The sequence below is a fragment of the Palaemon carinicauda genome, chromosome 20, assembly GCF_036898095.1.
Source record: "Palaemon carinicauda isolate YSFRI2023 chromosome 20, ASM3689809v2, whole genome shotgun sequence".
Taxonomy (NCBI): domain Eukaryota; kingdom Metazoa; phylum Arthropoda; class Malacostraca; order Decapoda; family Palaemonidae; genus Palaemon; species Palaemon carinicauda.
This window is the reverse complement of record NC_090744.1, coordinates 11,552,713-11,565,212: the sequence shown is the minus strand read 5'-3', so window position 1 is coordinate 11,565,212 and position 12,500 is coordinate 11,552,713. Positions and strand designations below refer to the sequence as shown.

The 12,500-nt window shown below is 39.7% G+C and overlaps 1 pseudogene; it reads right to left on the bottom strand.

Annotated features, from left to right (window-relative positions):
• Positions 1-12,500, bottom strand: part of LOC137659648 (receptor-type tyrosine-protein phosphatase alpha-like) — a 25,998-nt pseudogene that overhangs the window by 11,717 nt on the left and 1,781 nt on the right.

The window sequence follows — 12,500 nt, the reverse complement described above, 5'->3', positions numbered from 1 at the left end:
TAATAATAATGATAATAATAATAATAATAATAAGCAGACGTCCCTCTATTTTCTCCCATTCGCGGATAATCTTGAAGCTATCCGCGAACAACTTTAGCAACAACATAAGACTGGAACTAATGCATCCTATTAGCTTCTAAGCCTAGATCTTACTCTCAAATCATAACGTCTTTATCAACAAGAGCTTTAAATGGAGCCTAAAATTAGGAAAAAAAATAACGAGATACAGTAAAACAAGAGCAAAACAAGACCCAGTGTGTGACCACCTTACCTGCAGTGGACGACAATTGGTTCGGTGAGAGGGTCTCCGCGGATGGAGTGGATCATTTGCGCCACGCCGCGCGGAGACTCAGGGACACCGTGATCTGGCCATGCGGTGAACTGGTATTGCTGGATCTAATCAGGTAATTCAACAGAGGGATTAGATATTAGTCGTTTGTTGCTGAACCTAATTAGGTAAATTAATAGAAAGATTAAATATTGTTCAGTTCTTGTTGCACATGAAGAGAGGAAACTGGGGGTTAAGACAAATTTAAATTGAAGAAAGATCTAAGAAGCTATAAGGGATTTTGAATATATAATATATATATATATATATATATATATATATATATATATATATATATATATATATATATATATATATATATATATTGAAGAAAATTTGTAAACACCGTAATAAATAAGAGACGTATTTAAATTTAGACAAAGCAGAACACAAGACTCCATAGAAATGATGAATATTGTAATTTGAAGCTCTGGTTAAGATGAGATAACCCACAGTGAAATAATTATCCCAAGCAAAGAAGGGAATTAACCTCATACGATTTCAAGCAAAGCTAAAATGAGGTGTCTTACACAAAAATGATTATAGGAAGTCATGGTAGACAAAGTAAACATTAATGTACAAGAGGAGGAGAAAAATTTCTCTAGATATATCCCCAAAAGTAGAGGATTTTTCCAGAAAGAAAAACATTAAGAAAAAAAAGGTATTTTTTGATAAATAACTTCTGTCAACAAACCTTTCTGATTTCTTCATTATTGGTTAAAATGAAGGTACGAATGATGAAGTCTATCTGTTGAGGAATATAGAAGTTATATTTTCCAATTAAAAAAAAGCAATAGATTTCAATTAAAAAAAAACAGTAGTTTCTACTTAAAATCAATAGATTTCAATTATAAACAATAGTTTATGCATGTATATATAAATGTAATAATTAATAGTATTAAATTTATATATACATATATATGAGTGAATCTCCATATGTATATGTACACTTATACATATGTAAGTATGGTTATGTACGTATGAATAGTATATGCATAAACACACACCCACATATATACAGAATGAATAGACGCACACACACACACACACACACACACATATATATATATATATATATATATATATATATATATATATATATATATATATATATATATATATATATGTATGTATATATATATATATGCATACTGACATATAGATATATACACATATACATATGCTTGTATATACTGTACAATATATATATATATATATATATATATATATATATATATATATATACATATATATACATACACACACACACACACACACACACATATATATATATATATATATATATATATATATATATATATGTATGTATGTATGTGCACATATATGTACATATTAACACATATTGAATTTCATGATGATGAAAATAGAAATTTCTTTCACCTCCGTTTCAGTAGATTCAAGTGTTATTTCAATCCCTCCTTTTGTGATAGTTCCTTCCGAGGGCCAATACTCAGCGACTTTTGCCTGCAAATACTTACAATGGTGTTATTGTTTCGAGAATGTAAAAAGAAAAAAAAAACAATAATATGGAAATTTGATATCTTGTCATCATCGCAGTGAAACTTCAATAAAATTGTGAATTTATTATTATTATTATTATTATTATCATTATTATTATTATTATTATCATTATTATTATCATCATCATTGTTGTTGTTGTTGTTGTTGTTATTTTTTGTATTATTATTATCATTATTATTATTATTATTATTATTATTATTATTATTATTATTATTATTATTATTATTATTATTATTATTATTATTATTATTATTATTATTATTGCTGTTGTTATTATTAGGGAGGCAGATATAATTGCTGTTCCAGGTGTTGAGGTGCCAGTGATGGGAGATGAGAATGAGAGAGAGATTACAATAGATGAGGTGAGGAGAGCACTAGATGAAACGAGAGTAGGAAAAGCGTCTGGTATGGATGGTGTGAGAGCTGAGGTGTTGAAGGAAGGGGGTGTGACTGTACTTGAATGGTTGGTGAGATTGTTTAATATGTGTTTTGTGTTGTCAATGGTACCAGTAGATTGGGTTTGTGCATATATTGTACCACTATATAAGGGTAAAGGAGATGTGCATGAGTGTTGTAATTCAAGAGGTATTAGTTTGTTAAGCGTAGTTGGAAAAGTGTATGGTAGAGTAATGATTAATAGGATCAAGGATAAAACAGAGAATGCAATCTTAGAAATACTGGGGGGTTTTAGAAGAGGTAGGGGTTGTATGAATCAGATTTTTACAGTAAGGCAGATATGCGAGAAATATTTAGCAAAAGGTAAGGAGGAGTATTTTGCGTTTATGGATCTGGAGAAAGCGTATGATAGTGTTGATAGGGAAGCAATGTGGAATGTGATGAGGTTATATGGAGTTGGTGGAAGGTTGTTGCAAGCAGTGAAAAGTTTCTACAAAGGTAGTAAAGCATGTGTTAGAATAGGAAATGAAGTGAGTGATTGGTTTCCGGTGAGAGTGGGGCTGAGACAGGGATGTGTGATGTCGCCGTGGTTGTTTAAACTTGTATGTGGATGGAGTGGTGAGAGAGGTGAATGCTTGAGTGCTTGGACAAGGATTAAAACTGGTAGATGAGAATGACCATGAATGGGAGGTAAATCAACTGTTGTTTGCGGATGATACTGTACTGGTTGCAGACACAGAAGAGAAGCTTGGCCGATTAGTGACAGAATTTGGAAGGGTGTGTGAGAGAAGGAAGTTGAGAGTTAATGTGGGTAAGAGTAAGGTTATAAGATGTACGAGAAGGGAAGGTGGTGCAGGGTTGAATGTCATGTTGAATGGAGAGTTACCTGAGGAGGTGGATCAGTTTAAGTACTTGGGGTCTGTTGTTGCAGCAAATGGTGGAGTGGAAGCAGATGTACGTCAGAGAGTGAATGAAGGTTGCAAAGTGTTGGGGGCAGTTAAGGGAGTAGTAAAAAATAGAGGGTTGGGCATGAATGTAAAGAGAGTTCTATATGAGAAAGTGATTGTACCAACTGTGATGTATGGATCGGAGTTGTGGGGAATGAAAGTGATGGAGAGACAGAAATTGAATGTGTTTGAGATGAAGTGTCTATGGAGTATGGCTGGTGTATCTCGAGTAGATAGGGTTAGGAACGAAGTGGTGAGAGTGAGAACGGGTGTAAGAAATGAATTAGCGGCTAGAGTGGATATGAATGTGTTGAGGTGGTTTGGCCATGTTGAGAGAATGGAAAATGGCTGTCTGCTAAAGAAGGTGATGAATGCAAGAATTGATGGGAGAAGTACAAGAGGAAGGCCAAGGTTTGGGTGGATGGATGGAGTGAAGGAAGCTCTGTGTGATAGGAGGATAGATGTGAGAGAGGCAAGAGAGCGTGCTAGAAATAGGAATGAATGGCGAGCGATTGTGACGCAGTTCCAGTAGGCCCTGCTGCTGCATCCGATGCCTTAGATGACCGCGGAGGTAGCAGCAGTAGGGGATTCAGCATTATGAAGCTTCATCTGTGGTGGGTAACGGGGGAGGTTGGGCTGTGGCACCCTAGCAGTACCAGCTGAACTCAGTTGAGTCCCTTGTTAGGCTGGGAGGAACGTAGAGAGTAGAGTTCCCCTTTTTGTTTTTGTTTCATTTGTTGATGTCGGCTACCCCCCAAAATTGGGGGAAGTGCCTTAGTATATGTATGTATGTATGTTATTATTATTATTATTATTATTATTATTATTATTATTATTATTAATACCTCCTAACCTGGAAAAGCTGGATGCTTTAAGCCCAAGGGTTCTAACAGAGAAAAATAGCCAAGTGAAGAAAGGAAATAAAGAAATAAACACTACAAGAAAAGGGATGAATAACTAAAAAAAAACTTATTTCGCGAAGTAACAACATTGAAATAGATCTTTCATAAATAAACTATAAAAAGATATTTTTTTTCCAATAATTCTTACAAGAAAACACAAGCACCTATGCATGACACTCAAATCTGTATTACTTCAAGTGCGAACATTCTAACCTTTCCAGTTTCGACGACATTTGCAATCATTATGATCATCTGAGATTTAGTATGCCAAATCATCCGCCAGAAATCGCCAGTGGTGTCTTGGTTGAAGTCCTTTGGGCCCTGGGTGGCTATATACGCCCTCGGGTTAAGGTGGCCCTGATGCGAGAAAAACCAAGTTAGATGGAGTGAAGGTTATGCAGGAAAAATGAAGGCAATTTAATTCTAAATGTTACAATGCCTACAGTGTTAAAAATTTGCCGTAAAAAACGGTAAAAAAACCTAGTATAAATGCTGCCAGGCATTTACCGTTTCCAAAACGGATATATTGTGGTAAAGGAGTGATATCACGGTTACCAACCCGTAAAAGATAGTATGGAAAAATTACGGTCGCCTGTATTTTACTGAGAACGGTATATTTTTTACGGAGAATTTCCGATTGAAATTACGGCTCTTTTTAACATTGTAATTACTTCCTTTCTACTTGCTGCTGTAGCTCTTTCAAAAAAAAATCTTTTGTAATCTCGTTACATATTAATTTCAAATGTTACTATACTTTTTTGTACTTGAAGCTGAAGTTCTTTAAAAAAAGACTCTTTTGCCGTTTCTATACAATAGCTGAATACATCTGAAAATATTAAAATAGACTGAATTTTGAGATTGTGTTCAGTATAAAGGATGCCCCTGCTGTTGTTTAAAAGTTTTAAAGGCCGCTCATGAATGGCAGAGGCTAGAAACAGTGACATTGCCCTATTAAACAGGACAATGGCCCAGAGACGGACCATACTTACATATGATCAGCGCCCAAGCCCCTCTCCACCCAAGCTAGGACCAAGGAGGGTCAGGCAATGGCTGCTGATGACTCAGCAGATAGACCTATAGGCTCCCCCAAACACCCCATCCTTAGCTCACAAAGAAACTAATGAGTTTGAGCGGGACTCGAAGGCCAGTCTGGCAATCACCAGGAAAAGACGCTTCCACCAGGCCACCACAACACGATCAAGCGTCAACCTCTCAATGGCTGGTGAACGCCAGACTGGGGTTCGAGTCCCGCTCATACTCGTTAGTTTCTTTGGTCGTTGCAACCTCACCATCCTTGTCAGCTAAGGATGGGGAATTTTGGGGGAGCCTATAGGTCTATCTGCTGAATCATCAGCAGCCATTGCCTGGCCCTCCTTGGTCTTTAGCTTGAGTGGTGAGGGGGCTTGGGCGCTGATCATATGTGTATATGGTCAGTCTCTAGGGCATTGTCTTGCTCGATAGGGCAATGTCACTGTCACTTGCCCCTCCATTCATAAGCGGAAAACCAAACCAAACCAAACATTAAATACCTCAATGTAGTTTGCGTTGATGTAGTCTGAGAAGGGCATCTGGGGCAAACAGGGCAGCCTCACTCTCGTGTCATTATCTGTCGTGAAAAGAAAAGAAGCAAAGATGTTGAAACGCCAATGAACAACGAAAGTTTATGTACAAATTTCTTTCCTAAGAGTGGAATTTCTGCAATTAATTCCGTGTACACTTCAAAATTTGCATTTAAAAAACGGTAAATGCCTGGCAACATTTATTCCAGGATTTTGACCGTTTCAAAAAATGGATATATTGACGTTAAGGAGTGATATTATGGTCACCAACCCGTAAAAGATAATAACAAAGTATGATGAAATAATGGTCGCCTGTATTGTAATGAAATACGGCTGAGAACAGTATATTTTTACGGAGAATTTCCGATTAAGATTACGGTTTTTTTAACAGTGTAATTTGATTTCAAGGGTATTTTTATCGCATGAATATGGATTTCTAGAAAAAAAAAAGGCGAGTTCCCTGTCACTGCATTGCCGATAGCAACTAGAATGAAAACCGTGAACGAATGAGAGAATAATGTTTTTTACGGAAAGCACAAATATAAAAGACATATCAGACACGGAGTCCTCCAGTCAGGTTTCCTAAGGAGAGGATCACATTCATCATGAGGACTTGAATAAAAGGCTTCATCTCCACACTCTTGCAAAGGAACATAAGATGAGCTATGATATAATCTTCTTTATCCGTCCCACCATTATCCTTACATTAAGGGGTCGGTTGACTGATGCGCCCTCTCCAATGCCTTCAATCAAACCTCTTCTCTCCCTATCATCTTTCACCTGATCTCACCATCTAATTCTCTGCCTCCCTCTCGATCTTCTCCTTCTAACCAGTTCTTCCCAAGCCCTCCTCACTCCCTCCATCCTGTACACATGCCCACACTATCTCAGTCGTGACACTCCTATCACCTCTGTAATCTTCACTACGCCTGCCATTCTTCTTATTTCATCATTTTCCAATCTTTCAATCAGTATGAGTTATGATACACATTATATCATGAGCTATGATGCAATGCGTGTCTTCAAATATAGTTAGAAAGATTGATTGATTGATTTGGAGTTTTCTGGCATCCTGACATCGTAGCTAGCTAGAAAGAAGAGGCTGAGACTGATTGAGCGCTCCTTTACTTACAAGGCAGGTTGTTCGTGTACCGATTCTTCAGGCGGTTTTCGGGGTGATCACTGTAAGTGCAGCTCTTCTCTAGGACCTTGGGAACGCTCTGGGGAGGAAGACATCCAAAGAAAAAGTTAGTAATGTTTCTTTAGATTACAGATGTGTTGTGTATGAAGGATAAGGCTGTAGGTGTGATTAATGTAGTCGAGAGGAAGAACCAACTTACTGTAGCATTGCATGTTAAATTGACGCAGCAACCACAAAATTCTATTATAAAAAAAGGTTAATAAATCTTTTCAGAATTTTACATAGATATGGTGAGTAATTTCCGATCAATTCATTTGTAATTGTTCATATTATTATTCACAATTGATTTTTTGCTTTAAAAAGACGGAGACGTGGGGTTTGTCATCAAGTGAATGATTGAGAGCAAACAGTTTACATTTATTCTTACAGTATTTATTCATTCAGCATAAAAGACTCAGAAATACTTCATCGTACATTAATGCTTACTTATGTGTATTGTCTCATATAAAAATATGTCTTCTTAGCTATTCATTGGCAAAAACAAGTTATGATTACCTGCAAACTTTTTGAGTTTTGAACCTAGACCGACAACTTACTAATAGTAAAGTTAATGCAGAGAAAGAGAACTGACAAGAGCAGGTTAATATAGGATGTATTGACAGTAAGAGACAGTGCCGTAAGAACTCATGACAAGGCCCCTAAGCTTCGAGCTTCCTTGGGGCCTTCGACATCCCTAAAACGATGCTCTCCTCCAGTACAATTTATTGCAATTATATTGCAAATTAAGTAAATAATACATAGTTTTAATATTTTACACTAAAAGGAAAAAAAGCCCTTAGTTTTGGTGGGCTCCTTCTCTTACTGGGAACCGGCTCTTGCTGAGCTCCTGCTCTTACTGATGTGCTCTTGCTGATCCCCTGCTCTTGCTGAGCCCCTGATAATGCTGATCCCCTGCTTTTGCTGAGCCCCTGCTCTTGCTGATCCCCTGCTCTTGCTGAGCCCCTGTTCTTGCTGATCCCTTGCTCTTGTTGAGGCCCTGTTCTTGTTGAAATCTGGCTCTTGCTGAGCCCCTGCTCTTCCTGAGACTTTTGATTACCCAACCTGTCTGATTGTCTAGAACAATCTTTTGATAATCCCAACATTACTTTACTTGTCTAGAACAACCTTTTGATAGCCCAAACCTATCTTTATTTTTCTATAATAACCTTTGGATAGCCTCAACCTTTCTTTATTTATCTAGAACAACCTTTGATAACCCCAACATTTCTTCATTTGTAAAGAACAACTTTTTGATAACCCCAACAATTCTTTATTTGTCTAGAACAACCTTTTGATAACCCAAACCTCTCCGTATTTTTCTATAATAACCTTTGGATAGCCCCAACATTTCTTTATTTATCTAGAACAACCTTTTGATAATCCTAACATTACTTTACTTGTCTAGAATAACCATTTGGTAATCCCAACATTTCTTTTTTGTCTAGAACAACCTTTTGATAATCCCAACATTACTTTACTTGTTTAGAACAACCTTTTGATAACCCCAACATTTCTTTATTTGTCTAAATTTCCTACTTACGTTGAACTCCATGTCTGTTTCTTTGGAGTGAATAGCTTTTAGAAGGTAGGGCTCAATGTTTTCAGAAGGAATTCTTCTGTTCAAGGTGTAATAAATTTCCTCGTCTCCCATGCCAGAAAACTCTTGTAATTCAATACCAGGATTGAGAGTTGACTTTCGGAGTAAAGAAGGTTTCCTCCGAAGAGTACCTTCTTTAGGAGGTGAAACGCAGTCTGAAATGAAGTATGAAAGTGGGGATTCAGTATCCAAATGAAATGGTGCATATGAAGAGTTTAAGCTTTTAACAAAATAAAATGACAGAGGAAAATGTGAATGAGTCAAATTTCCTTACTCACTGAGATGAGAGTTTGAAAAACTATCGGTTATGAGGATGAAATATAATCTTCAATGAAAATATAGAACAGTATTGACTATAATCAGAAAGGTATCGTGAAATACCTCTATCTTGATTGGCTGTCCTCGCGACGACCTTTGTCTGGCGTTTCCTGTTGGAGGGACATAGCTTGTTGAAAGAGGTTTTCCCTTTGTGCCCAAAGCATACCATGATCAAAATCTTCCTTACACAATAGATACATATGTGTGCTATCAACAGTATTAAAAAGAAATCAAACCAGAGCACAGTTGCATATCTTGACCCTCATAGGACTGGCCTTAAAGATTTGGTTCATAGCGAGGGATAGAAAAAAGGGACAGAAGTAGGAGAGTTTAGGAGAAAGAAACCAAATTGATGAGAAGTAAAAGACGGAGAAGTTTGAAACCAAAAACTTAACTATTTCTAAAGTTGACATTTTACAAAAATATTAATTAAGTAAAACAAATGAAAAGGGCATTTCTTTGAATCTCAGATTTTATCATCACTGTAAATCAAATGAGAAAAGTAGAGCACCTGTCCTTATTACACATATTACTCAAATCTTCTAAAAAGAATTCTGTCAAACTGTTCATCTTTATGAAGTTACGGATTGGGAGGACTCTAAAAAATGCTTTTAAGAGAAGGGATATACTTCTAGATTTTCTCTTAAAAGGTAAACATCTCTCTTGCCAATAAAATAGAATAAAATGTATTGTAAATATAATGGATAAGAAATTAATGAATTATGAGATATTGAAAAGCAAGAACTGATTATTGAACTAAGGTTACTAAGGACAGAGATAGCTTGCTTGTTTTGTCCTGAATTTTTGGCCTACATCACGTTTACTTTCTTTTCCTAAGTCTACATCATACCCTTGTGAATTAGTTCTTATTCTGCTATCTTAAGAGTGTGTGTTGTAGCTTTAAAAGTTATCTAATTAAGATAAGGGCGCTTACTTATAGGTCCAGGCAAATAATCCAGTGAGCACCACCTACATACCCTTGTGAGTTAACTCTTACTCTGCTACCTTAAGAGTGTGTATTGTAGCCAGAAAAGTTATTTGATTGAAAGTAGGGTGCTTACTTGTAGGTCCAGGCAAGTAATTCAATGAGGACCACGTATATACCCTTGTGAGTTCACTCTTACTCTGCTACCTTAAGAGTGTGTATTGTAGCCTGCAAAGTTATTTGATTGAAAGTAGGATGCTTACTTGTAGGTCCAGGCAAACAATGCAATGAGAGCCACGGTGATAAATACTCCAACCAATATTCCTGTCCTGTCTGATGCCACAGCTTTTCCCTTGGTAGAGACTGGATCGGATACGGTGAATTCTCTGTTGTCTCCTATTGTTTAGGATAAAGGAATTCCTTTTAACATAGTTCTTCTTCAAACTCGTTTCTGTTAGAGGAGATCCCCTACTTTGTCATGAAATTAGTTAATCTAATACAGTTTTTCCTCATGTTGGATGTTCGCTTCCAAATGAATATATGGAAAGTCGTTTACATATATACATACATACAAACACACATTTATATATATATATATATATATATATATATATATATATATATATATATATATATATATATATATATATATATATATATATATATATATATATATACATAAATATTGAGATAAAGTTTGTATTAAACGAATAATACAGGTGACTATACATATGTATGTATATAAATGGATATATAAATATATGTGTTTATACGTATGTCTGTGTTGTGTGTGTGTGTGTGTTTGTGTTTGTATTTGTTATGTTAATGAATAAATACGTGGTCTGAAATGTCTGAGCTGTACACACACATTTCTAGATATTTACTGTATATACATATTTCCGCATATACATGTATATGCGGACAGGGTCCTCGGGGTCAAAGGAGGCTTGTACACCTCCCAAAGTGTAAGCCCACCAGTCCAGCCAAGAGGGGACGTTTACTAAGTCCCTCGACATTTTCTCCATCATGGAGGCTCCTGCTGGCAAGAACCAGACTGGGGCTGAAGAGGCTTTACTGTCAGAAACGCCTTGACTAAGTATGTCCTGCTGACCCCCCCTTAAAGGTTGGGGGACCCCGGCATTGCTGGCCACTACCTTGCCGACATACTCCTGCTCTAGGACTAGATCTCGGGTTAGAGGAAGTGCTAGGGACGTCTTAGGTTGTAAGGAGTCTGCATGATCCTCAAAAAGGCTTGACTTCCAGGAAACTACATCCGTAGTTGCAGGTTCCGGTACTTGTGGTGTCTTCTGCAAAGGCTAACCACTCTCCTATAGACGGAGTCCTCCGTCAGGGAGCGCTCCTCTCCGTCAGCCGAGGACCCGGCTTGGGGCCGGGGAGCTGGGTTACCGGGCACGCCGACTGGACGTCTAGCTCTTTGGGGCCAGGGGCGCCGTCCTGCCGAGGTACTGGATTTCATCTGCGGGGACGTCCGCACCAGGGGCCTGGGTTAGCGCAAGCAACGCTGGTTCAGCGGGGACTCCCGTCGGCCCAAGGCTCTGGGTGCCGAGGATGCGGTTCCCGTGGGCTGACCCGACAGCGGGAACCGTTCCTTCTGACCCGAAGGCCGCACCAGCCGGGCTGGTTCGGCCAGGCCGCCCGACCAGAAGCGCGTTTCCCCCGCTGGGCGGGGTTAACCGGAGGCTTCGGGGACTTACGCTTACCTGTAGAGTCCTTCCTACCGCTTGATCTCGAGGCGCCGGGTCACCGGGCACTACCCGGGCGCTTCGGTTCTGGAATACCAGGCACTCCCTTGTGGTGGTACCGGTTTTCCCCGGCGGGGAGCTCCGCACCAGGTTCGGGGTCAGAACCGGCAACGCCGTACCGTCGAGGACTACTGTTCGTGTACTCTCTCCGGGGGACGCGGACGCGGATCCTCGTGGGCTGACCCGACGGAGGGAACCGTTCCTTTTAAGTCCGAGGGCCGAACCAGCTGTGCTGATTCGGCCAGGCTGCCAGTAAAGAAGCCCGGTTACACCTGCGGGCGGGCTGGGGGACGCGGACGCGGATCCCCGTGGGTTGACCCGACGGAGGGAACCGTTCCTTTTAAGTCCGAGGGCCGAACCAGCTGTGCTGATTCGGCCAGGCTGCCCGTAAAGAAGCCCGGTTACACCTGCGGGCGGGCTGGGGGACGCGGACGCGGATCCCCGTGGGCTGACCCGACGGAGGGAACCGTTCCTTTTAAGTCCGAGGGCCGAACCAGCTGTGCTGATTCAGCCAGGCTGCCCGTAAAGAAGCTCGGTTACACCCGTTGGCGGGGTGAACCGGAAGCTTCGCGGTCTTACGCCTGCCTGAAGAGGCCTTCTCGCATTTCTCCCTGCGAGGGTTATATCTGCGTCTGGAGGATGGCCTTCGTGGTGAGAAAAAACCCTGGGTTGTCGGTCCGGGGAACGCTGCAATACAGACCTGGGAGGCTCCTTCTCGGCGAGGCCCTCGGCTGCAGAAGAGACTGAAAAATACGCTAAGAGACTGGAGAAGAATTAGGGACATTTTCCCCCACATGGGGTCATCAGAGGAGACGTGGCCTGCACCAGGACTCCGTCTCCCCACACACTCTCGAAAGTAGTACTTACCTCGAACTACTTCTTAAGAGTTATCTTCTTCACAATAAACCAACCTCGTCTCCTACTCTGGGTAGGAGAGGGTGATAGGGAAGCTCTGTCAGGCGGGACGCCCGGCGCTAGTCTTCTTAGGCGAACCCTTCGTCGCCTACTTCTTCTTGGTGCTATACCGCACCCACTCAAACTCT